This window comes from Micropterus dolomieu, linkage group LG13, assembly GCF_021292245.1.
Source record: "Micropterus dolomieu isolate WLL.071019.BEF.003 ecotype Adirondacks linkage group LG13, ASM2129224v1, whole genome shotgun sequence".
Classification (NCBI taxonomy): Eukaryota; Metazoa; Chordata; class Actinopteri; order Centrarchiformes; family Centrarchidae; genus Micropterus; species Micropterus dolomieu.
In genome coordinates, this window is record NC_060162.1 from 23,316,458 (window position 1) to 23,340,213 (window position 23,756).

Consider the following 23,756-nt stretch of genomic DNA (forward strand, 5'->3'; position numbering starts at 1 on the left):
CTACCCTCCAGGCAGTCAGTGGACATAAAGTTGTTACTGTGATGTAGAGACAGAGCTCAGTTAAAACTTTATGGATGAAAGATACATTAGTAACATACAAACTACACTTGTGCGGACCCCCCAGGTTTATTAACAGTCACCACAGTAGGCAATCCATTTTAGCCCTATCCAGGGAAACACAGTAAGAGACGTTATCTGTTATTACGTCAGAAAATGCAGACACGGACGATATTTTACAAGCACGTACCAGGTAAAGCAACAGCTGTTAACAACATACCTGTTATGCAATACTGCAATACTGAGGCCCCTACCATCTATCCCATCAAACCTAATTGGCAATAAACCTGATTCTGAGCTTGTTGTTTTGGGTGATAAAGCCTTCCTGTTATTTTGGAGCGCTGCAGGCGGACTCTGTGCTGGGGGTATTGTGCAACTTGCTATCGTCATTTCCACAACACTTCCCTGTCAAAATTTGCACACTACGCAGGAAAGTACACAGTGTACACAGTGTGCTACATGTTAGTGTGTTAAAGGAAGTATACAAATTGAAACAGTATTCGAGTCTACGTAGACTCTAAGTCTTGTTTTCTGACAAGTTGGCCAACTTCTGCTATAAGACTGCACTTTATAAGAGTAAATTAGGTCTGTCTGGGATAAGCAAAGCTCAGAAAATCTACAAATAACAGAAAGCGAAGAGAAAAATGGGTAACAAAAACACAAATTAGTTTCTCATTATGCATCAGAGTCTCTCTATGTTAATAAAAAAAGTGTTTGCATTGCAAATGGTATTTTTAAAACCCAATTTTCACCCTGGGTTTTAAATGATTGATTCTTTTTCAATCTGGTTTTCACCTACTTTTTAGTATTTAGATGAAACACCCAGAAACATAAATGATGACCCCTACAATATTTTTGCAGTGAACAAGACATTCAGACATGACACGGGCTACTACGACTTCATCCACTTCATGAAGACACCGTTCATCACTGAATGACATGACTGTCTAAACCAAAGTGTTTCATGCCCTGCAGACCTGGTAAACTGACCCATCGTGCTCCACTCATTGAGCACAAACATCGACCTAATTTCAAGCGGCCCATCCTTCCTGCAAACGAGAGCACCGTCATTATCACCGAGTGCCATCAGACACCTGGAGGAGGACGGTGGCCGAGGATGGCCGGGGGTTCGGTTCGGTAGGAGGGAGGGTAACCTAAGCCTTAGATGCTAATCTTGCTACGCTCGGGCATTTTGGGGGATAATTGTAGCCCTGGCTGAGCTCAGGTGATGATGCAGGCAATCCGCTGGAGTTAAGCCCTGCCGTTTTCGCATGTTTGCTCTTCTTCCCCTCACCTATACTTCTGCCTTTGCTTGGTCTTGGTCTTGGTCTCTTTTCGTTTCCCATATCCTCCCCTCCTCCATCCATATGAATATTCCCCTGAATGCCTGACAAACCCGCAATATGAGGCGTGGGGAAGGGTCGTGGGCGTAACTTTAGCTGGAGTAATGAGGCCTAATCCCCTGCTGGCTGGGGCCTGTTTAAACAGCTCCTGGCTGAGCCACCCAGTAATAGAGTAATTAACCCCAGCGCCCTCCTCAGCCCAGCAGCTCTGGTCCTCCACAGCGAACACCCCCTGTATTCCACTCGTTCTGTCGTTGTCCTGGATGTGATAGGGAGGAAGGTGGGAATTTATGGGAAAGTATCATATAAGTGCTGATGGCAAATAAGCTCAAGATGGAGTGCAGAGTAATGCAAGACAGCCCTGCTACACTTCCATGACATTGTCTTTGTAGTGACTTGTCTTTATGTGAGGAAGCAAAATCATATGTGCTGTGGGAAGAAACAGTAATGGGAACAGTTCAAGGGTCATTATAAGCGCCGTGAATCACTCGAAGCAGACAGAGCGTTCAGGTGCGCAACATATCTCTCTCCACTGATCTGATTTCCAGACAATCATACACGGATGATTCTTTGAATTTGCTTTAGGTGGGCTCATGAAAACAATCAGCACAATCAAACAGCAAACACATACACTCAGGCATCCCATCAAGCCAATAGGAAAAGCCTTGTGTTCATGTCCCGGCTCGTGCCGTCTCCAGTCGGCTTAACGCGGAGAGGCGCTGAAGCGTTTGAAGTAAGCAGCCACTGCACATTATACCAGATGAAATGCTATCACGCGTGGTCGCTGAATGGTTTGTGTCATTAAGAGAATAAGGCAAACAGGGAGCCGAGCGCGCTCAGAACCTGCCTGTTCACACGCCTTTCTGAGGGGAAGGCAAGATTAAGGGGATGCTCAGAGGCTCTCGTCTGTCAAGACTTCAAAGATGCCATCGACACTCCTTGTTTCTGCCGCCGCAGCGACCAAATCGCACACACTCTACCGCCTCTGTGGCTGTCAAAGCTCCTCTGACATCCCCTTTATCAGGTATATAGGCTTTAATCCAGACACAGATAAATAAATCAACACAGAGGGGTCCCGCTCTTTTCAGCGCCTCCTGGTGGTAGGGCATCTGCACAGCCAAGAAAAATATCAAGAAGTCATTAGTCGTCTGCTGAGGACAACAAAGAAGGGCCAATTACACAGTGCAGAAAGGATAATTAATACACAATTGTCAAATACAGACAAGCAAAGAAGTGAATTAACCAATAAGCGGTGCATTTTTTTCTCTTGGCAGTCACATCAGATGATTCAGTGCAGATAACAAGCATGAAATGAAAACAGCAGTGGCATCAAGGCTCACACTGGCTGAATTAGGCTCATCTCCTCCTACATGCCTGAATTTAATTTGAAAGTGTATCTATCAGTTTCTGCAAACAGAGAAATGTGTTGCTTGCCACTGTTTTTTTTTTTTTTACCCGGGAGCAGAGATCCATTTTGACACCCAGTGCAACATCTGGAGCAGACAGATGAGAGGAGAACAGAGGAGTATGAATTAGAGTTGACACGTCGACATGCAGGCAGACACGTTGCACATCAGAGCCAGCTCCGCGCCGGGATGGACACATCAGTCTGTTTGGATATCGGCGAATCCCGAGTGCGAAAAAACACAGCTGAGTGGGACCGCGGCAAGCAATCTGAGATATCGACAATGAAATAAATACAGAGGAACAAACCAAAGAAACAGCAGTGTGTACCCAATATGACTGCTTTAACTCAGAGAAACGTCCCGAGAAGGGGGGGGAGGGGGGGGGGGAAGCACACAAAAGCTGGAAAGGCATAGTGTTGTACCTGTCTCGGTGTATTTCCGTTGATTCTTTTCATTTTATTTTAACAAGCAAATGCGAGGCAGACAGAGATCACCACAACAGAAATATGATGTCTGAACTGAGAAGAGAGATCTGTTGTTCCATTGTTCTGTTTGTTTGTTTTGAAGACCAGTCTGGCAGCGGAAAGCACATCCCTTTCAGAGTACAAAAGATGCCTTAGAGGCAACATAAGTGAAGTTTTATGCTGATGACTGACTGTTTGACAAACATCGGGGGTGAAACTGCAACTCTGTTTAGTGAGGAAAGAGGAAGAAGGTGCTGAAAAAAAATAACAGGGGTACCTGGGTAATGTGTAAAAGAAAAAGAGAAAAGAAGTGGTTTAAAAACTGAGGGAGTGAGAAGACAGAAAAAAACCCTAATTTATATCCTATAAGAGGAATGTGAGGCACCCAGGGGGGCCCTGTAAGTTGTGAAAAATTAAAGGAGACGGATTCAAACTGTCCAATTTCCACATCAAACAAACCCTGGGCTCCATGCTCCTGGAGAGGCTGCCTCATATCCAACACATAGCCTCAGAAAAAGAAAAGGGGGGGGCACCTTTTCTTTTTCTGAGGCTATGTGTTGGATATGAGGCACACACCCCCACACCCCCTCTTCATCTCCTCCCCTAGTCCACCACTTCAGCCGCCACGTTTTATTTGATTTTATTTATTTATTTTTTTACTGGTACTCTCCATTTCCTCAATAACCCCGCTCTCTAATTCCCCTAAGCACTGTACTGGTTACACTAGCCACCATCTCTCCCCTGCCTAATTATACCCTTGTGAGTCTATTAATCAACTTGTGAATTATTTAAGAAGGAGAGCTCCTCTGCCTGTAACTGGCTTTGACACTGTGAAGGAGAGACGAGAAGAGAAAGGCAGCGGGTAGGTGGGGGACTGGGGGGAGGAAAGCAAGGGGGGACGCATGTTAGGAGGGAAAGATGGAAGGCGGTTGGTGGGTGGATGGAAGGACAGAGAGAAAAGAAAAGATACAGAAAGAAAAGAAAAGGGAGATGGAATCAGGGTCTTCTTGCATACGTCCCCTGAGGACTGGGCTGCCTGTGCAGCTCTGCACCCGGACGAGACAAAACCCCCATCAACATTCACCCTGTTTGTTTTTTTGTTTTTTCCCATCCCACCCTCTATTTTCATGCATAAGTTGTCATGATAAACAGGAAATTCATGAATATATGGAGTGATACAGTGAGAAAAGGAGGAGGGGGGGAGACAGAGGGGTGAGGTGAAGGAAGAGAAAGAGGAGTGAACAGTCAAAGCCAAAGAGTGAGCCGAGACTGGCAGGGAATTATGTAGACAGCGGGATGCACACATACACACGTATTCCCATGCACACACACACACACACACACACACACACACACAAACAGATGCAGTCACATACAGTTACACCCACGCACACAACTTAGCATTGCAGGTGAACCAGGGTCCTTCCGCTGTTTGACAGGAGGCAGCGTCTCCCCGGAGCAGCAGGTACGCGTGGCGATGGTGATGATGATGATGGTTGTGGTTGTTAGCGTGCCGGAGTCTGTCCTCCTCCTGCTCCCCTGGTCCCTCTCCTGCTGCAGCCGCTCTTCATCAGTCGAGAGGAGAGCCCGACCCTTCTAATGACTCCCATCGACACTGACGCCTGCCATAAGCAGCCGGGGCAGGAAGAAACAAGCGTGAAAGTGCAATCATTATTATTTTCATAATGTTTTGTGCTCTCAGTCGGACCCCTGGCGCAACGCCGCGATGCCCCCAGAATCGTAATGAACTCGAGGGTGAGGAGTGTTTTGGGGGCCGAAAGAGAAGAAGTTTATTTTAAAGATGGCGTGCCAGTTTAAAGGGTCAGTGTACCCAAATTACAAAAACAATATATTTTCTCATTTGCCTGTAGTATCTAATAAGTCAGAGATTTTTGGTTTTATTTACCCAAGTTTTGAGAGATCTAAGATTTCTGCAAACAACGAAATACAATGGAGGTAAATGGAATTTCATTTGTGGTCCTCAAAGCACTGAAAAAGAAAATCAAAAGCAACATCTCTTTCTGGAAGCAGTGGTAGTCTGGATAAACTACAGGCCAACAATAAGCGACTATTATTTGGTAGAAAGTAGTTCCAAAGAAAAGTGTTCATTACAAGGTCTGTGAGTTATCCAGAGTAAACAGAGCACTGGAAAGAGTAAGGCTGAGTATTTAACCTCAATACTTTGTATGGATCTAATGTGTCTGTAGTATCGACTACTGAAAAGTATAAAGAATGATTGGTCAGATTTTTAAGCTTTTTTGGGTTTATCTGCCTCTAAGATTTCTGCCTTGACTCCAATATAATTGAGGTTAATGGAATTTAGGATGTGGTGATCAAAGCATTGAAAAAGTAGGTTAAAGTTAAAACATCTGTTGCCAAGGGCTGGGTACTGATTAAAACAATGCGATATTGATGGCAATACAATAGCTATGTTTCAGCACAGATACCAAAACAATCCATTTTCGATACCTTAGTCTGGGGAATCTAAACACGTTTTAATGCCTTTTTTGTTTCATTTTATAAAACCTGCTCAATGTATTGGTATAAAATAAAAAAAAGTTTTTGATTTAGATCAGGAAACAGCTGAGTAAATAATAAGTAAACAAGCTTAAGAAACTGTCAATGTCGATGCCAACTTTCTATACTTCCCACTTCTCCCTGCATTCACATTTCAGTTGGTACCAACAATTATTGAAGTTCAATACCCAGCCTTGCTCCAGAAAATATGTCTTGGTTACTCTGGATAATCCACAGAGCTCGTAGTGAATACTTATTCTTTGGAACAACTCTCTACCAAAGTTTCTAGGAAAGAGATGTTTTAATTTTTTTATTCTTTAATGCTGTGACCACCACAAATGAAATTTGTGTGGAGGTTGTAATCTCCAAACCAGATATAACCAAAACTGTCTTCATGGTTAGAGCCGAATAAGTAAGTGAGAAAATATATATTTTTAATTTAGGTGAACCAACTGTTTAACCCCCCCAATGTTTATTGAGCAACCAAGCCTGTGGGCTGCATGCTTGTGTCTTTTTAGAAAGTGTGAGCACATTTCGTGTTATGTGTGACAGTGTGTGTGTGTAGCACATCTCATTAGACTCGAGCAGTGCTGTTGTCTGCGAGGGTACGCAAGTCCACACTGCTCCGCCTCTGTGGATGTTTATTAAATTAATAAAAAGTTGCTCAAGGCGAGCTGTACCGGGGAATGCCCAGGGCTCGGCTGTGATTGGCACTCTCCGCCGCCCTGCGTTCTCTCCAGGGTCCGCCTGCGTTTGCTTTAACTAACTGGCCGTGACTTAGGAGAGCAGGCTGACATGAAGCCCCACTCTCCCTCTTTACACTCCCCCCATCCTCTGTCTGATTGGGCCCTGTTCACTCTGAATAGGGGTACAGGAAATCAGTGAAAAAAGACAGTGAAACCTCCAGCCATGTTTTGTTTTGACAACGACTTACTGTTTAGCCAATCATATTAAAAGTATCAATTAGCCAACCTGAAAATTTCCCTTCGCAGACATCATGACAAGTAGGCAGTAGAATGTAGTTCTAGGGGACATTCTGGGCTAATCTGTCCTCAACTGTCTGCTATAATCAGTTTCTGAACGCATTTGCAATACACACCTAGTTTACGTAGTTGTTCATTAGGTTTAAGAGTGAGATCACCTAAACCACTCTCCATGTTTGTTTATAGGTCTGGCTGTGTAGGGGCTACTAATCATTATCCTCCTGTTTTAGATCCACACGGTTTAATTTTCTTAACAGATTTGTTTTTTAGAGCATTGACCGAATTTTAGTCTGTTCTTCTTCTGTTTACATTTACCCCAATTTATAACAAGTAGCTAGGACATGTGATGTGAAGTTAACACCTGGCTCCTCTCCCCAGAACCCAACAGGATGGCTGAGCAAGAGACCAGACAGAGCAGAGGTCATGGAGAGGAAACAGTATTTATATCGAAAGAGAATAATCAGACAGACAGAGGCGGATGAGACTCCTGAGGGGAAGATGAGTTTTGTTTGTTGGAGAAAAGAAAAAAAAATTAGTCATTATACAACCATTTCTCACTTCACACAAACACTTTATTTAGACTACCGGCATTATGTTCCAATTAAACACAAAAGAAAAGTCTGGCATTTTAAACTCTTCAGAGAATCTGCATATCGCCTTTCAGGAAAAAAAAACAAAGGGAAAAATTAAAATATATTATCATCTTTTAAAAATCCTTTTAAAAATAAACAAGACAAACACAAACAAAACACAACAAAAAAGCCCCACTCTGTCTCTTTCACTTTATATCTCTCTGTCTATCTCGCTCTCTCTAGCTTGGCTGGGCGACTCTCTGAGGAGGAGGAAGCTGAGAGAACTCATTTGCATATAAACTGTGAGAGGCAGGGATTGTCATCGGCGGCACATTAGACGCAAGGAGCGCGAAGGGAGAGGATTTTCATGTGCAAATTTCAGCCTCACCAAGTCTGCGCATTATTATTTCATCAGCGCCTAAGAAGGAAACCCCTCCGATCCCCAAATCCCGCCATCATCCCCACGGACACTTCAAGATTCAGACCAAATTCCCCCGCCACGCCTCTTCCCCAGAAGGCCCCACTACTGAGTAGCTGTTTACACCGGGGCCCACAATGCAGGAGGAGTCAATCTGCCTCTGAGACGGCCGTGAGATCAGATAAGAGGGAACCACAGGAAGAGGGAACAGATATACACCAGTTGTGACCAGCAATATTGGTGTTCCTTGTATTAATTGCTTGTAAACTGCGAGGCTGGCTTTCAAGTTTAAAAAGGAGATTACAGCCAATTAGCAGGGCCTCTGAAAACCCTTTACTGTCTGGGGAATAGCGGCTGATCCCTAATGTGGGACAGCTGTGAGCAACAAAGGAACAGTCACAGTCCTGCTTTGGAAAACACACTTGCAAGCAGAGCTCTTTCAAAACACACACATATTGTATGCACTCATGTATATAATCTCACATGCACAAAAAAGGGTGATAGCAATAGCTGCAAAGAAATACTAATACAAGCATGAAAAATGAATGAGTACATAAATGCAACCATGCAAACAGACACAAACGTGCAGACAGAACGCACACATTCCCAATGTGACAAAACGGGAACAGATGGGAGGTAAATATGTTTTAAAAGGTGAGGGGAAAACGTTTGTGGGTTGGGAAACGTATTTCATCCTTTTAAATCAATTTGTCAGGTTCTTCTTAGAGCCGCGTTACCAAAAGCGCATGAGTGTTTCCCTGTAAACTGCCATCTTTAATTTCTTTGTCTGACATGCTCCACTGTACCACGACACACCAGAGACCGAGCTTGAGGTGAGCAAAAGGTTCAAAGCCCAGATGGGAGCAGAGCCTGTGTACCCCTGAGCACCGTGGATTACCTCATTCGCTCTCATGTCAAACAGAAGGCAGGAAGAGGAGGAACACAAGTCGAAAGATCTCCACAGGCTCCGTAATCTACAACGATTTATGCCGAGCCCCGCGACTCCCACTTACAAGTCTCGCTCAATGATTTCCTTCTTCCTCTTTATCTTTTCTCTCCGTGTTTCATTCCACTTTCTGTCTGTTTTCTGTCTGTGTATCTTTCTGTCACGTTCGCTATGCACCTGCACATCCTCAGCTACAACCCGCCGCCCTGCCCTCTTCCTCCTCCTCCCTCGTTCCCGCGTACACTTCCTCAAAAACAGCTGCCAACAATTCCGACTTCAGGTAATGAGATTCAGAATCTCCATATGAACTGAACAGACTCACCTAAAAAGGTTTGTGAACTGTTAAGTGTCTTTCATGTGTCTTTCGGTGTTTCATGGTACCGACATTTTTTTGTTTTGGTTAAACAGCTGAATCTGTTCTGGTTCTATTTTATAATCACTCCCCCATAATAAAATGTAGCCTATATACACAGCCAATGACGAAAATACTGTTCGGCTGTGAAAATGGACAAGAACGAGTATGCTAATTTAGATAAGATAAGGTCTTTTATGATGGCTAATGTTAGCAAACTTTGGATATACTGCTGCTGTGTAACTGGCATCACTGAGACAGCTCACTGACTTTATGACTCTTCTGTACTTGTGCTACTGGTGAACTGTGTTTTAGCTTGTCACAGATTAAATGTTAATGGTTTTATCATTTTTTATTTTGTCCTGGTCAAGATGACAACAATAGACTGATTAGTTAGAGACAGTAGCTCAGACGTCAGACTAGCCAGATATCAGTGTTCTCTGGGAATCTTATAAGGTTGAGTCCAATAAGAATGTTTACAAGAACTCACTGGCTCCACATATTACAGTACAACTCATGGATACTGAGAGATTCCAATATGACGAAGCATTGCAGTCTAAACATCAGATAGATTCGTTGTTCTAGGTGAAAGGTGACCTAATAGTGAAACCTACAGGCACTAGGGGGAAGACAGAAACATAAAAGGGACCACAAGATGTTATCCTTCAGATTTGGTGTTGGCATTTGACGTGTTCACATGTTGTATGCTGGCACTGTATCTCCTCGGCCAGGCTCAATAAACAATGCTTTGTTAGGTATTCATTAGTCTCTGAAACTTCTTCACACCTGAACCTGGCTCACAATAGCATTTCAACAATTTCTACCTGTCTATTCTGCCAAAATCGCTGTGACCCCAGCCCTCTACCTCAGAGCCTAGAAACACACCGTCCTCACCAGAAAAACTACAGCATTGATTGCTTGTTCAAATTCTTACATCAACTAGTGTTCACTAGAGGTGTTAAGTGCATGCACAAATAAATCTAAAGTGACTAAATATCATCACTGTCACTGACCGAATCCATAGCTTTTGGAAGTGGCACTCACATGGTGACTGAGAGCACCATTGTCATCTTAGCCATGATATGCAGTACTGCTGTATGTTTCTTTGTGGTCAATAACTAACTGAAGGCCGCAAAAGTATTAACCATCCAAACAGTTTATGTATACTGTGTTTGTAGTGAACGGAACAGGAGAGAGAGAGGGGATGACACACAGCAAAGGGTCCGCGCTCTACCAGGGTGCCCCAGTCACTACAAATCTTTGACCTGAACACTGTGACCTTTGTAATTTTCATGTCACAGTGATGTTTTTGTAGCAGTAAACCTCTTAGTGAGGTGATCACGCCAGGAATCCACTGACTCTGGCAAAGTCACGTTACGGCTGCGCCACGGTTTTGATGCGTCCATAGCCTGGCATCAAAGTCCACTGGAAGCGACTCAGAAGCGTTTCAGCAGCGGAGCGTGCAGCCAAGTGATGTGCGGATTGATACTAAAGTATCAATATTTTTGATCCCAACATTTCCTGCTCGAGGATCGATACTCATATAAAAGGATCGATATCTAAACTTACTGTCTTACTGTCACCAGGATGGTCTAATTATACTGACTTGATAGGAACTACTTCTCCTTCCGCCTGTCAAAGTCATGCTTGTGCTATGGCTCTGTGACGGAGTTTCTTTGAAGTGAGCCGCTGCAGCCCGTAACATTTCCCGCGATTGAATACTGACTATGGCTGACTGTAAAAGCAGTCACGCCTTGTTGTGTTTTAGCTTTGATGGTAATAATGACACTGTGTGTGATGTGTGTGCAAAAACAGTGAAATACTTAAGTCACAATAATATGATGATGTTATAAAGTGGAGGTTCTGAACAGGATATTTTTATTACAATTAAAGAACATCACAGTAGTTTGATGTCTTGTCATTATGCAGCTATTATTTGGAATTGGAAAGGCTACAGCCTACTCTTTATTTCTCTCATAAATACAGAAACGGGAGGGGGGAGGTCACATTAAACTAGAAATAAAATATGTAAAAAGTATTGGTATCGGTAATACCAGCCTGGGTATTACTTGGTGTTGGATCGTATAGGAATTAGTTGGTATCGCACATCAATAGTGCAGCCTGCCCCACATTATACTTGCTATTAATTTGTCCTTTTTGTGCTTCTACTACCTTCCTCACAGCTCTATGTGACCCCATTTCGTTCCGTCAACTTCAGGCTGCATTTCCCACAAGGAGCATTTCAGGTGTTTTATTTTGAAAATTGACTTGATTCTCTATGCCGTTCTTAAAAATTGAACTGCTACCTATTCTCTGTGGAGCGCAGCGTAGAGTCGCTTCTGGGACGCGCTGCAGCCGCGTCTGGTGGACTCAAAAGCATAGACTATAATGGCCGCAATTAGCTCCGGCAACTGCGGTGCAGCCGTTAAGCGCTGTAGCTATAGTCAATGGATTTTAACCGTCAGGGTGGCTGGTCAAACCACGTGACTTCAATACTGAAGACCTCCATTCTCACTTCCCAGCTTCCACCTACAGTCAACTGCATTTTCTTTTAACAATGGCCACTATCTTACCCTAATAGCTACACAGGGTAGCTCCGCTTTAATCTTGAGAAGCTGCAGAGCTGCAGTCTCTATTCATTCAACTTACACTGTAAATTTCCAGCTAAAACCGAGGCTTTTTGAAGACCCTTCTCTCTCTGTCTCTCTGTCTGTCTCTCTCTCTCTCTCTCTCTCTCGCCTGCCATTCACCGGTCTTGTGCAGAGTTTTGAGTGCATTCCGTGCTGCTGACAACTGAATGCACGTCACGGGTTCTCGCGGGTCTATTTCAAGTAACCGGCTATTTAAAAATGATAAAATATTTTTTGTGTGGTTCATCAACGGTGATAAATTATCCGAAAGTCACGTGTGATGCGAACAACTCAGCACAACACCAGTGAAACTGGGGCTCCGTCTCTTCAGCAAGCGTTCCTCTTCTGCCACTACACACATACATGCTACGCCTACACATGCACACTGATCACCCAGGGTTAGGGTTACAATTTTAGATTTATTTACGCACTTTAAAAACATTTATTGAAAGTTTTATTCTTTTTACATGTTTATTTAAAGCATTAAACGTTGAAATGTATATTCTAATAGGCTGTATTGGTACTTATTGGGAGAAAACTGGTAGTTCTATGTAAAATCAGACATTGAGCACCCCCATATCGCCAAAATGGTATGATCCTTGTTTCGCTGCAAAGCTCCAACTGTGAGATTGACGAATCAGGCTCCGCCCATCGAAGCATCGAATCTTTGACTATTTGGGGTCAGCCCTAGTACCTGGTTAACAAAGAAGTTGGGTTTTCTTAACTTCTCATTCCTGATCTAACCGTTCATGTAACAGAAAGGAAGCACTCACTATTTTCTTACTTGCTCCCCTTGCTGTGTCTTTTCAGAGCTGCAATAACAAACTATTTGTTATGCAATTTATTTATCAAAGTGGAGAAATATAAAAAAAGTAATCACCATTTATGTTTTTTTCTTGTGCAAAGCAAAATGACATGTCACTGTCAGACTTTTTCAACCAACCAATACCACAATCTTCTCCTAATCTTAGCCAAGTGCTTTGAGTCATCTCAACATAACCATAAAAACTTAAACTCAAACTTCATTGTGACAAGCAGATTTTGCAGGAAAAACACATGAAAAATGCTTAGTGATCATTTTGCTGATATATTCATCAAGTCACTTGGTGAATATGTTTCCTTAAATTTTTGATAAAACTTTAACCAAAGTAGTATTGTGTTTCTGTCTTTTTAGTATGTAAACATAATTTTTAGGAGGCAGGGTTGAACCGAAGGTTCCTAAAAATCATTTTGTGGATACCCCCAATAGCTTGTCCACACTTAAATAAACCAAATTTTTGTATTTTGTGCTTTCAGTCACTTTGTATGAGGAGGTGTCCCATCATCTCGCTGTGCTCATGGGAGTATTTGTTTATAGCGTGAACCTCTCAGCGAAGTTAACAGCTGTTTCCAGTCGGGCTTAGCGGCGACACTGTCATCCTTCAACATGATGGGTTTCGCCTTTTAATGCATCGCAGTTAACCACATCCTAATTAGAACTAATGACTTGCTCGTTAAAGAGCTCCACAGCTAATTGGCACACCAAACTACAAGCAGGGAACAAGGAGGTCAGGAATATGAAAGTTGTAAAACGGGTTTAGGCTGACCAGAGAAAGCTGCTAACCTTCTTCTCAAACTGCATTTTTAATTTGAGATAATCAATATTCAAGGCAATGGATTTACCACAGTTTATATATCCATCAAGAATCATAAATACTTAATGCTTTAAAAAAATCAGAAACCCCAACACACCCAAATTTATATTCCCCAAGTTTATGGCAATCTGGCAAATCAGATATTATTAATTATAAATTGAACCATTACAGTGCGCTTCAGAGGCTCACGTTCGTAAATTGCATCCAAAACTGGTGGTTGAACATGGATTTGCTCTCCTGGTATTTCTGCAACTCGTATGCAAAGTTGCCGGGTCTGATTCACATGCAGGGTCCGTTCTGCACCCTGTAGTTTCATTTAGATCAAAAAGACTCAAACAGACAGATAATCATCAGATTTCCAGAGTATCTGATCACTCCACCACACCCCCAAAGCTCAACCTTGCCCTGAGAATCTCAGCCGCTCCCGAGACGATCTCATTGATCAAAGATGTAAGAACCAGATAGAGAAAGATACAACAGAAATATTTCCAGCTATTGTCTTTGCTATAAGACACAGTGAATCCAGGTTAAGTGCTTCCACAATCCTCAATGTTGGACCATTCAGGGGAACAGCCGACACAAGTGGACGCTTTGACAGTCACACCACATTAGTGCAGTAACTGTAAAAAGGCCTTCCTGGAATTTGTTCCCTAAAAATACTCTCAGACCACTGGAAGCCTGGGCCTCTGAGGAGCCTGATTTGAAACCTTACAGCCCGAGGACAAGGCAGAAAAATAAATAAAAATGCAGAAACATGCCCCCAAACCACTCCTATTACACACACAACATGGCAAACAGTGGAAAACAATAGAGTTATTTCAGCTCAGAGCAGTGGCAGGATGGAGAGCAATGGCATCCTGGGGCAGAGGCCTGCAGGGCTGGGTGGGGGCCTCCTGGGCGGAGGTGTAAGGAGGGGTGCTCTAATGGGCTCAGGGAGGCTGGCGAGCCCTGCTGGAGGCCCACAGGAGGCCGTAGCCTGTGGTCTTGCCTTGGGCAGGCCTGCCATAGCAGCAGTCAGGTGGGCTGACAGACTGAGAGAGAGGAGGCCCTCCCCATGTGGCCTGCCATCAACCTCCCCCCACGTACCCTCCCTCAGCACAGATGTTGAGGGTTTGGGGAGCAACAAGCTGTGCAAAAACAAACAAAGGTGGGGATTTAACATCTCCAAGTTGCATCTGAGTGATATCTTTCACTGGATTGCTCTAATTGAGTCAATCTGTGGTAGTTTTTCATTCCGAGTAAAGCATGTGTCAACATCTCTGCTGCCAGATTAAAAGTTAAAGGTCCGCTCATGCAACATGGAGCAGACTGAAGTATGAGGTTTATTAATTAATGGTCATTTACAGGGTTGAATTAAACATCACGAACCCTGTGTCCACACATATTAGTACAAAGTTTGTTTTTGTGCAGTGTGCCTAAAAGAGAAGAAAGGGCAGGCATCAGTGTCAATCTGCACATCAACACAGTCTTTTCTCTCAGGTGTGTTATGGAGTTGCTCTGTACTTGTACAGTCGACCTTTAGCCCCAAAGCTCCCTGAAGCCCCATCCATATAGCCCACTGTAGGAGGTAAAGATCAGGGCGGCCTGGCCTGGACTCTCCCCTCCTGACTGGCGAGGCGTGTGAAGCCTCTGGCATGACTCTCAGCATGGGAAAAGTGCAGCTTTATCACCGCTGCTCAAACATTCATCACACAACCTCTCCAGCAGCGTGTCTCCAAAGGGAGACAACAGCGCCTCCATCAACTCCCATCTGAAGATGCCGATTAAGGCAGAAGGTGGCAGAGAGAGCAACTTCAAAGTTTTACGGAGCCCGGGTTGATGCACACCAAAGAAGGAGTAGGAGAAGAGAGGAGGGACAGCCGAGGAGGAGCAGCTCTCTCCGTTCAGGAGGGAGGTCATTATCCGGCCATGTTTACACCAGCACAGAGCACACTGATGTGTGCTACTGTTTTAAAATTTGGAATATAGCACTGCAGCCATCACTGCAGGCAATAGTTTATGCGACTGTGTTTGTCTATGTATGTCTGTGTGTGTGTTTGTGTGTGTAGTTGTTACAAAACTCTACGGAGACGACACTTTAAAAGGTATTTGCATTATTTCTTGCATAGAGAGGTGAAGGTCAGTGTTTCCCCAGCGAAAATCAACATCTTTGCACAAACAGTAAATAAATACTTTATACAATATGGCATCAGGAGAATACGCCACAAATGTATCAGATTGAACAGCTGACTTGGTAAGTTATGGGCTACTAAAACTGTCATTTTTTTGTAACAGACAAAACAATCAATACTTTTCCCTGGTTCCAACAAATACCAAATTGATTTTCGTTGATGCAAGCCCATTGATTTGCCCTATTTTAGTTCTTTCTTTATAAATATTTACATAAATTGCTAGAATAAAAACTAGAAACAAGAAAAACTGCACTTAAATAAATGGCAGCATGTTAATAACTTTTATACAACTTTAAAGAACTGAATATTTGACAAAATATGGTAATGAAATTCCTGCACACTCTCACACACAGTCACGGGCCTTCATCTGGAATTAAACTGTGAAATGAGATAACATGAGCATTACTTGTCTCATTTGATGTATAAGTTATCAATTATTGACAGGATAATTGTCTCAGGTGTTTCTGATTCTTTTTTTATTGGTTGTTGCAGCCAGTGGCTTTAGTATAAAGATGTTGCTTCATATTGTGAGTTTAAAGCCCAATGAAGGTTTATGAATGAAACATGGCTTTTCAATACACTTCATGCACTTTTCACAAACAACACAATCCATATGAGATTGTTTTTAAATAATTATAAGATACAGATATAGTAATTACGAGTCTCTAGTTTTTGTTTCTTTAGTGAATGCAATGCACTTTTGTACTAAAGCACTTAATAAAATGTCCTTTTTTGAAGTGAAGGAGCAGACAATTAATTCAAACACTTGGCTGAAACATGACATTGTGAAGATTTGTGCACTTTAGGTTAAGCATCAGGTGTGTGTATCCAACAGTCCAACAGAGGAAAAAACTTAAATAAGCAATTTAATAACTTTTGGATGAATAATACATTTATCTTTATCTATCTTTTTTGTCAGAGTGGGCTTCTGGGACATTTCTCATCAGTCTTAAGCTGGGCAGAAACTGTACAACTTGAGCCTGATATCAAGCACAGATATTGTTGCCCCTGACTAATTACATTTGAGTGGATTTCAGGCAGGTCAGGTCGGCTATCTTGCAGTTCAAGCAGTTCCGTGATCTGATTTCCCTCATCGTTTCTGTCAAAAGATCTGCTTTAAACTGCAGTGAACCTGTTTTAATATTTCTGGAGTAGTATTTTAACATGTTGTGGCTGATTGTAGTCTGCAACAAACAGCAATAAAACTGAACTTCAATGCAAAACAGAGCTAGCTACTGGTCCATGTTCTTCCTCATTTTGTCCCCATTTTTGAGGATGCATCCATCTTGTTTGCATAAATGTTTCGGGAACAGTCAATAGACAAAACCAGTGTGTTTATATTCAGTGCGAGCATTACTTTCACAATTAGTTGATCGATTCATCAATGACACTAAAAGTGGTATGTTTTGGCAGTGCAGAGAAGCCAATTAAAATGTGTAGCGTGAGATAAGTCAAAATAGAAGATTAAAAAATTGTGCAGAGTCTGCCCAGTAAATTGTTCTGTTTTTGCACCATATGGGCATGAAAAAACTGTTGGAATCCTTTTAAGAACAAAGAACAATAAATGTGCAGTTATTTCTCTCGGTGGCAGAGATGTTGACAGACCTGTTGTGCCTCTCCTGTATCTACAGACCAGTTAACCCATATTTCATAAACATACAGTGTGAGTGAAAATAGAAAAACAAAGTCAAACTATGTCATATCACTGGTGTCAAGTGAAGTATGATTGCATATTTGAATTGGAAATCTGGCAAAGTGACGATAACAACCTCGTGCATTTGCTCGGAAGGCGAGAAGAGGGTTAAATGAACAAAGCCTTGAAAAAGAGTCCAATTCTCCAGCTCCTGCCCCAATCCACGCAGTTACCCCCACAAAGTACACAAGAAAAAAGAAAATAGTATCATGCATATCATTCATTAGCAGCAAATAAAAGAAATTCTCTCTAATAGTGCCCCCAAATCCCCGAGCTCACAGCACCACGGAGCGGGAAACTAAAGAAATGGGGGAGAGAGATGCAAAAGGAAGCCGTCTCCCTCAAGTGCTTGTTAGGCCCAAATTATTATGGCGATGAATAATTTTAAAAATAAATAAGAAAATAAATAAATAAAAAAAGAAACATTTATAGATCTAAGTATTATCAGAGGAGCCGCGGGTCTGTTGCCAAGCTCTCTGGGCCCGTTTGAAATCCGCCTTTGTTTTTCACTTTGATCTTTAACTGCTAACCTATCCATCGCTTCACCTGGTCCCCTGTTAGCGCTTCTTCACCCACTTCCTCCTGTTAAACTTTTCTTTACGTGGCACGCACTACTGCCCGCATTAAGTGGTAATCATAATAGCATCATCATCACCATCATCAACATCATCATCATCTTTCTCCTCGTCGTCGTCATTAACTTTCTGTTCTTTCACAACAATAATTAACATACTGCACAGGGAGCAAGATTAGGCAGAGAGATGCACGAGTAAATGAGGGAATACAGAGGAACGCAGAGCAAAGAGACAAGGGAAGACAGCCATGTTGGAGGAAGAAAGAGGAAGGAGACATGAGAGAAAGCTGCGACCAGCTCCTCTACTCTTGCTTCCTCTTCTCTCATCTTGTATCAAGTTCTCTGATTTTCATTCCTATCCTTCCCTTTTGTTTATTCTTTCATCTCATTTCCTTTCCCAGTGCTTTCTCTAATCTATTTACTGTATATCTTTTCTCCTCCTGTCTTCCCTCTCCTCTTCATCTATTTCCTTTACTCTACTTTCATTTTCTTTTCTTTAATCTCACTTTCTCTCTCTCTTCTCTCTGTTCACTCTTTCTTGTCCTTTAATTTCATTCTTACCCTGTCCTGCGGTTTGTTTCTTCTTTTTTGCTCTAGTTTTCCCTCCTCTTGCTTCTTCTCTCATTTCCTTTTCTCTCATCTCATCTATCTTCTTCCCTTTGCCTTCCTCTTCCTTCCTCTTCCCATCTTTCCTTCCGCTAGTCATAATTTCTCTCATCTATATTTGTCTCATCTCCTTTTTTCTTTCCTGTTGTTTCAATTCCATTCTTCTGTTTCCTCATCTCTTGCCTGCCCTCATTTCTTTTCTCTCATCTACGCTGTTTTCTTTTCTCCTCTTGGTTCCTCCTCTCTCGCTTCATCTCATTTCTTTTTCTCTATCATCTACTTCCCCCTTTTCTCTCTTGCTTTCTCTTTCCTGGTTTCCTGTCCTCTCATCAACTTCCCTCACCTTTTGTTCACCTCTCCTCTTATCTAATTTCTTCTCCACTCACTTCCACTCCTCTCATTCCTTTTCCCTCATTTTATTTTCTTCATCTCACATCCTCTGATCTTGCTTCCTCTCTCTTTATTTAATTCCCCCTTGTATCTTTATTTAATTTTTCTAATCTCATCTAGCTTAATTTTCTTTTTCACCCTCCTTATTTTTTTCACCTTGTTTCACTTAACTTTTCTTTCGTCTCACCCAATCTCCTTGTCTATTTTCCTTTTCTTTCATCTCATTTTGCTTTCTCTATTGTTTCCTCTTTTCCCAGTTAATTTAATCTCCACACACCTACTTTCCTCTCCTAATTTTATTTCCTCTTTCCTATCCTCTTGCTTTGTCTTGTTTCCTTAATCTCATCACCATTTATCTCATCTACTTTACTCTCCTCACTCTCTGTTCCTTTCCTTTTCTCTCCCCTTGCTTTCTCTTCTCTCGTTTTCATTTGTCTCATCTCATTTTGTCCCCCCCTCCTTTCCTCTCACCATGTCTACTATCACTGACTTTCACCTCCTCCACTGATGTTCCTTTCATTTCCTATGCTCTCATCTCATTTTATCTCCTCAAATGTATTTTCCTTCCGTCTTAGTTTTTTTCCTCTCTTCTCTTATTTCCTCTTCCTTCTCCTTTCTCTTTGTTTCATTTTCTGATCTTTTCTTTTCCTATACTTTCATAACCTCTTGTCTTGCGTCCCCTTCTCTACTTTCCTCCTTGAATTGGTTTCATCTCCTTTCCTCTAATCTCTCTTGCTCCCTTTGTTTACTCAACCGTTATTTCCTTTCCTCTCATCTTGTTTTCTCACCTCACCTCACTTCTCTTTTCTGCTTATTTTCTCTTCCCTCATTTCTCCTCTTATCTCCTTATGTCCTCTCTTCTCCACCAGTTGTCTCCCCTCCTTGTTTCCATCACCTCTCCTCCATCCCATCATTTTCCTCCTGAGGTGTCTGACCTCCGGTGCTGGGACATCCCAACCCTGTGCTGCAACCATGTGCCCAGCCTCTGATTGATATTGTAATGAGACTTATCCCAACATCCCTTCTTCCCTGTACTCTTTCCCACATCCCCTACTCCTCCTCCCCCATTCCTTTCTTCCCTAGTACCCTTCCTCACCCCCTCTACCCCATTTGCTCCCTGAGCCCCTGAGTGGCTCGCTTGATTCCGTTTCATCACACATCAAACGGGCCTGACGCTCTCTACACAGGCAGGACCCAGGGACCACAACATCTGCACGGGGAGGCATGCGGGGGTGTGGGGGACTCCGGCCTCTGAGGGGGGAGCGAGGACATGCCATGCTATGAGCAGATGTCACTGGGACCCGAACAGCAGGCTGGGGGGACGCCGTGGGGAAAGAGAGACGTAGTGAGGGACCCACCCCTGCAACCCAGCCTGGGGAAGGAAGAGAGAGGAGATGAACCTCAGTCTCTCCAAACACTCCTCCTCTGCTTCTCTCTCCTCACCTTGCAGCCCAGCTCCCCCTCCTGCTCCCCCCTTTTGACAGTACAATTAGGTAATTAGTCACCTTAGCGCTAATAACCTAATCATTACTTGTCTGTGTGTGTTTTCTCTCTATTTCAAAATCCTTGTCCTCCACAGGCGCTCCCCTGAGTCCTGACGTGGAGGTGGAGGGGCAGAGGAAGCGTACAATTACCTTTGTCTGGCTACTCCCCATGGCACAGAGAGAGCCAAGGCTCTGATCCAGACCAAAGCAAAGGCCCTTTTTAATGGAGACAGAGAGCCTGCTCTTTGGAGAGGGTCAAGATTGCTCTCACATCCATTAACACCAGAGCTATTTCATCACTGCCTCGTTCTGGCAGGCGGGAGCTGTAGAGGGACTGTGATCAGCCTCCGTTGAGCGCCGACGCTGACATTTCCCCAGTTAGTGAAAGTGGCAATCGGGAGCTTCCGCTGTCAATGAGTCATCAAAGGGCTTGTTTGAGAACAGCTGTTGACGTCAGTGCACTGCCACAAGCATTAACCCTGGTTGAGAAGTGAAGTTTTTTTTTTTTTTTTCTGATTTGCTGATGATCCTTTCATCTGCATGGGCAACATGCAGATCTTACAGTTCACAGAAATGTCATCTGTCATCAAAAAGCGCTCATTTTTGACAGCACTTTTAAAAGAATTTGGAAAGGTTGAGCAGAACAGTGAATGTTAATAATGTGGTTTTTGCATGTTTCACCCATGTATCAAAACTTAACATCTTTTACTTCTATGTCTACTTTTTAAAAGTTATCATCCTCGGGTAATGCATTGTTGTCAAACCAGTAGTTTCACACAGAGCTGTATGCTTAAAGCTTGAGACTTGCAACATAACTTATAAAAACAAGGACTTTATTCTTGACTTGAACTGTAAAAAACATTCATCACTTCAAATCAAAATTTTAAAACATTACCAGTAAAGACAATAAGACAGCTATGTAAAGAGTCTACAGCCATGCTAGCAGCTCTGTGAGACTTTCCTAGTGCTTTGAGCTAAATGCTAATGTCAGCATGCTAATATATGTTTATCATCTTAGTTTTCATCTTGGTATTTAGCGCTAAACACAAAGCATAGATGAGTCTGATGGGAAATTTGTTTAGCAGGTATATGGTCATAAATCAAGCAAAATTTTGGACCAAAGAGTTGGCCCGGCCGACGGAAGGTTATTACATACCCTTGACTATTAACAAAGCTTTGAATGCAAAATGTTCAAACATGATGAAATACTAATTGACAGCATTTACAGACCTGAAACACCTTTATCTTGAATTGTAATTACTGTAATAATTGCTTGTGAAGACTTGAGACTTGCCCTGGACTTGTCAAAAAATACCTAAAAGCAGCTGTGCTTTTAGCTGTGCTACCTTGCCAAGATTAAACAAAAATAAAAAGATGGCATGATGTTAACTGTGCTGGATTATGTATCTATCTCAAGCAAAATTTGAAGTCTGCACATAGATTTTAATATTAAAACTGAACTGAAAGGAGACAAATATTTGCTTGGAAGGTCAGAGAAACATTTAAAAAAATATATGTAGCTTTGAAAACAGTTAGCCATAAATTAATGTTAAGGAGTAAATGGGCTAAGATATGCAGAAAAACTGGCACTGTCTTTAAGCTCACCATTCCCAGATTTTTAAACCCGAGGCACCAAACATCTACACATTCTTTTCGAATATAATTCTAATCTCCACAGACTGCAAAGCAGCACAGAAAAGCTGCTCTTCTTTGCCATGAACCCACCCCATCCATTCCTCATAATCTAGTCTCATGTTCTTGGTCGGTAGAGTTTGGATCCCCCGCTGTGCTCACAGAGACAGACGTTGTGTCATCATTTTCATTATTTAGATTTCTTGGAGCCAAACAGCTGTTTTGCATGGCAAATTGAATCAGAGCTTGTCCTGGCTCCTGACACTCAGGTGACAGAAAGAAGGACTGTGGTCTTGAGTTATGGCACAGCAAGAAACACATAAAGACAAGTTGATATCGTCATCTCCAGTGCATCAATGAAGAACTGCTGCAGACTGTACTTTTTAAATGTACTGTGGGGGTTGTTAGTCTGAAATCTTCACATAGTGTACATCCATACTTATACATATATAAACTAAGAATTACAACGAATAAAACATCACATCTTCATGTGCAAGGATTTTTAACTACGGAGACAAGCATCAAAGCGTGGAGAGAGAAAATTAATTGCTGCAGCCAGCAACAATATTTCTCCTCCAAAACAAACTGCTGCAAATGGATTTCTCGAGCAAGTGCGTGGCAGGCAGCCGCCTTTATTAGACGGAGCTGAATGCATTGCTTTAGCTTGACGGTGAAGTCAGTGCACTTTATCACGGTCCGGGTAATGAGAGATAACTTCCCTGCGTCTGCGGGAAGCAAGTCCAGCACCACAACCCCATGCATTTTTTATCAGGCGCAATTACTCAGAGCTTGTTGATATTTCCAATTCGTTTCATTTGGGAACATTTGCATCAGATAACCAGAGGCCTGCTGTAGGGCTAACCAGGCCATGCTACAGTAAATTATAGGTCTCCGACTGTCCGACAACACACAGGAGGGTTTTCTAATGGCCAAGCTGCAGCACGAGAGGTCAGCCAGTTCCTTTTGACGTTTGGTCTGTTGTCAACTCTCAAAACCTACACTGCAGCTTTTCATGTAATTTGCTTGTAAAGTTTGAGCCAAAGAAGAAATGATCAGATTGTGGTTCATTGTGAGGTGTAGAAGAACCTTTATAACCCGCTAAATTGCTTGGTTCTAGAAGAACCTGTATAGGCCAAACGTGTTTAGTAAATGGACTGCATAGTGCTTTTATAGTAAAGTGTTTCACAACCTCACACTCAAAATATATGCAACCAGTGACGAGTTAGAATCACACTCTCAGAGTAAAAACAGAGCATTGCATTGTGTGGTACTGTATTGTCTGTTACTCTGCCATTCTGCACATTCATTCATCAATCATAATTAGCAGCAGTTATGCTCAATTAATGCTACAGACTTGAGGCAGAGATGAAGGGCTGAATATCAGTATCTTCCTGACAGGAGCCGGTAGATCAGGGTTGATTGACAGGCGGACTTCTAACCTGAACCAGGTGCAGGGACCGGGGTGGCAGCTTCCCGGTGTCTCAGATTTGTCGTAATTGACAGGTGCAGAAACACATTCGAGGGTCCTGGTGGAGCTCTGCGCCGTTTATGCAGATTAACACGTCAAAAGTACAAATGAATAAATAAACTAGTAAGCACAAATCAGGCATTTAGCCTGAGGGGACGCCATCATTACCAGATTAAACAAAGTGACTAATCACAAAAACAATCCGCTTCAGAAGTGGAGGAAGTCAAAAGACACCAAAGCTTGGGGGTAAAAAGCTAAGTCATCTTAATTATTCAGCTATAAGCATACGAAGATATGAATTCATAATTAAGAGAGCGATGACAGATATGTATCTTTTTTTTTCTTTTTTTTAACAGATATTTTAGATTATGAAGTGTGGGGTGAACGCTTTGATGAAAGAAAAAGTACTCCCCATT

The 23,756-nt window shown here is 42.5% G+C and overlaps 1 long non-coding RNA gene across 1 annotated transcript in view; it reads right to left on the reverse strand.

Annotated features, from left to right (window-relative positions):
• Nucleotides 1-3,876: 3,876 nt before the first annotated feature.
• Nucleotides 3,877-23,756, reverse strand: part of LOC123981926 — a 28,097-nt gene continuing 8,217 nt past the window's right edge. The window contains exon 4 of the long non-coding RNA XR_006827854.1: nt 3,877-4,892. This is a non-coding gene — a long non-coding RNA (uncharacterized LOC123981926). The remainder of the gene's footprint in view (nt 4,893-23,756) is intronic.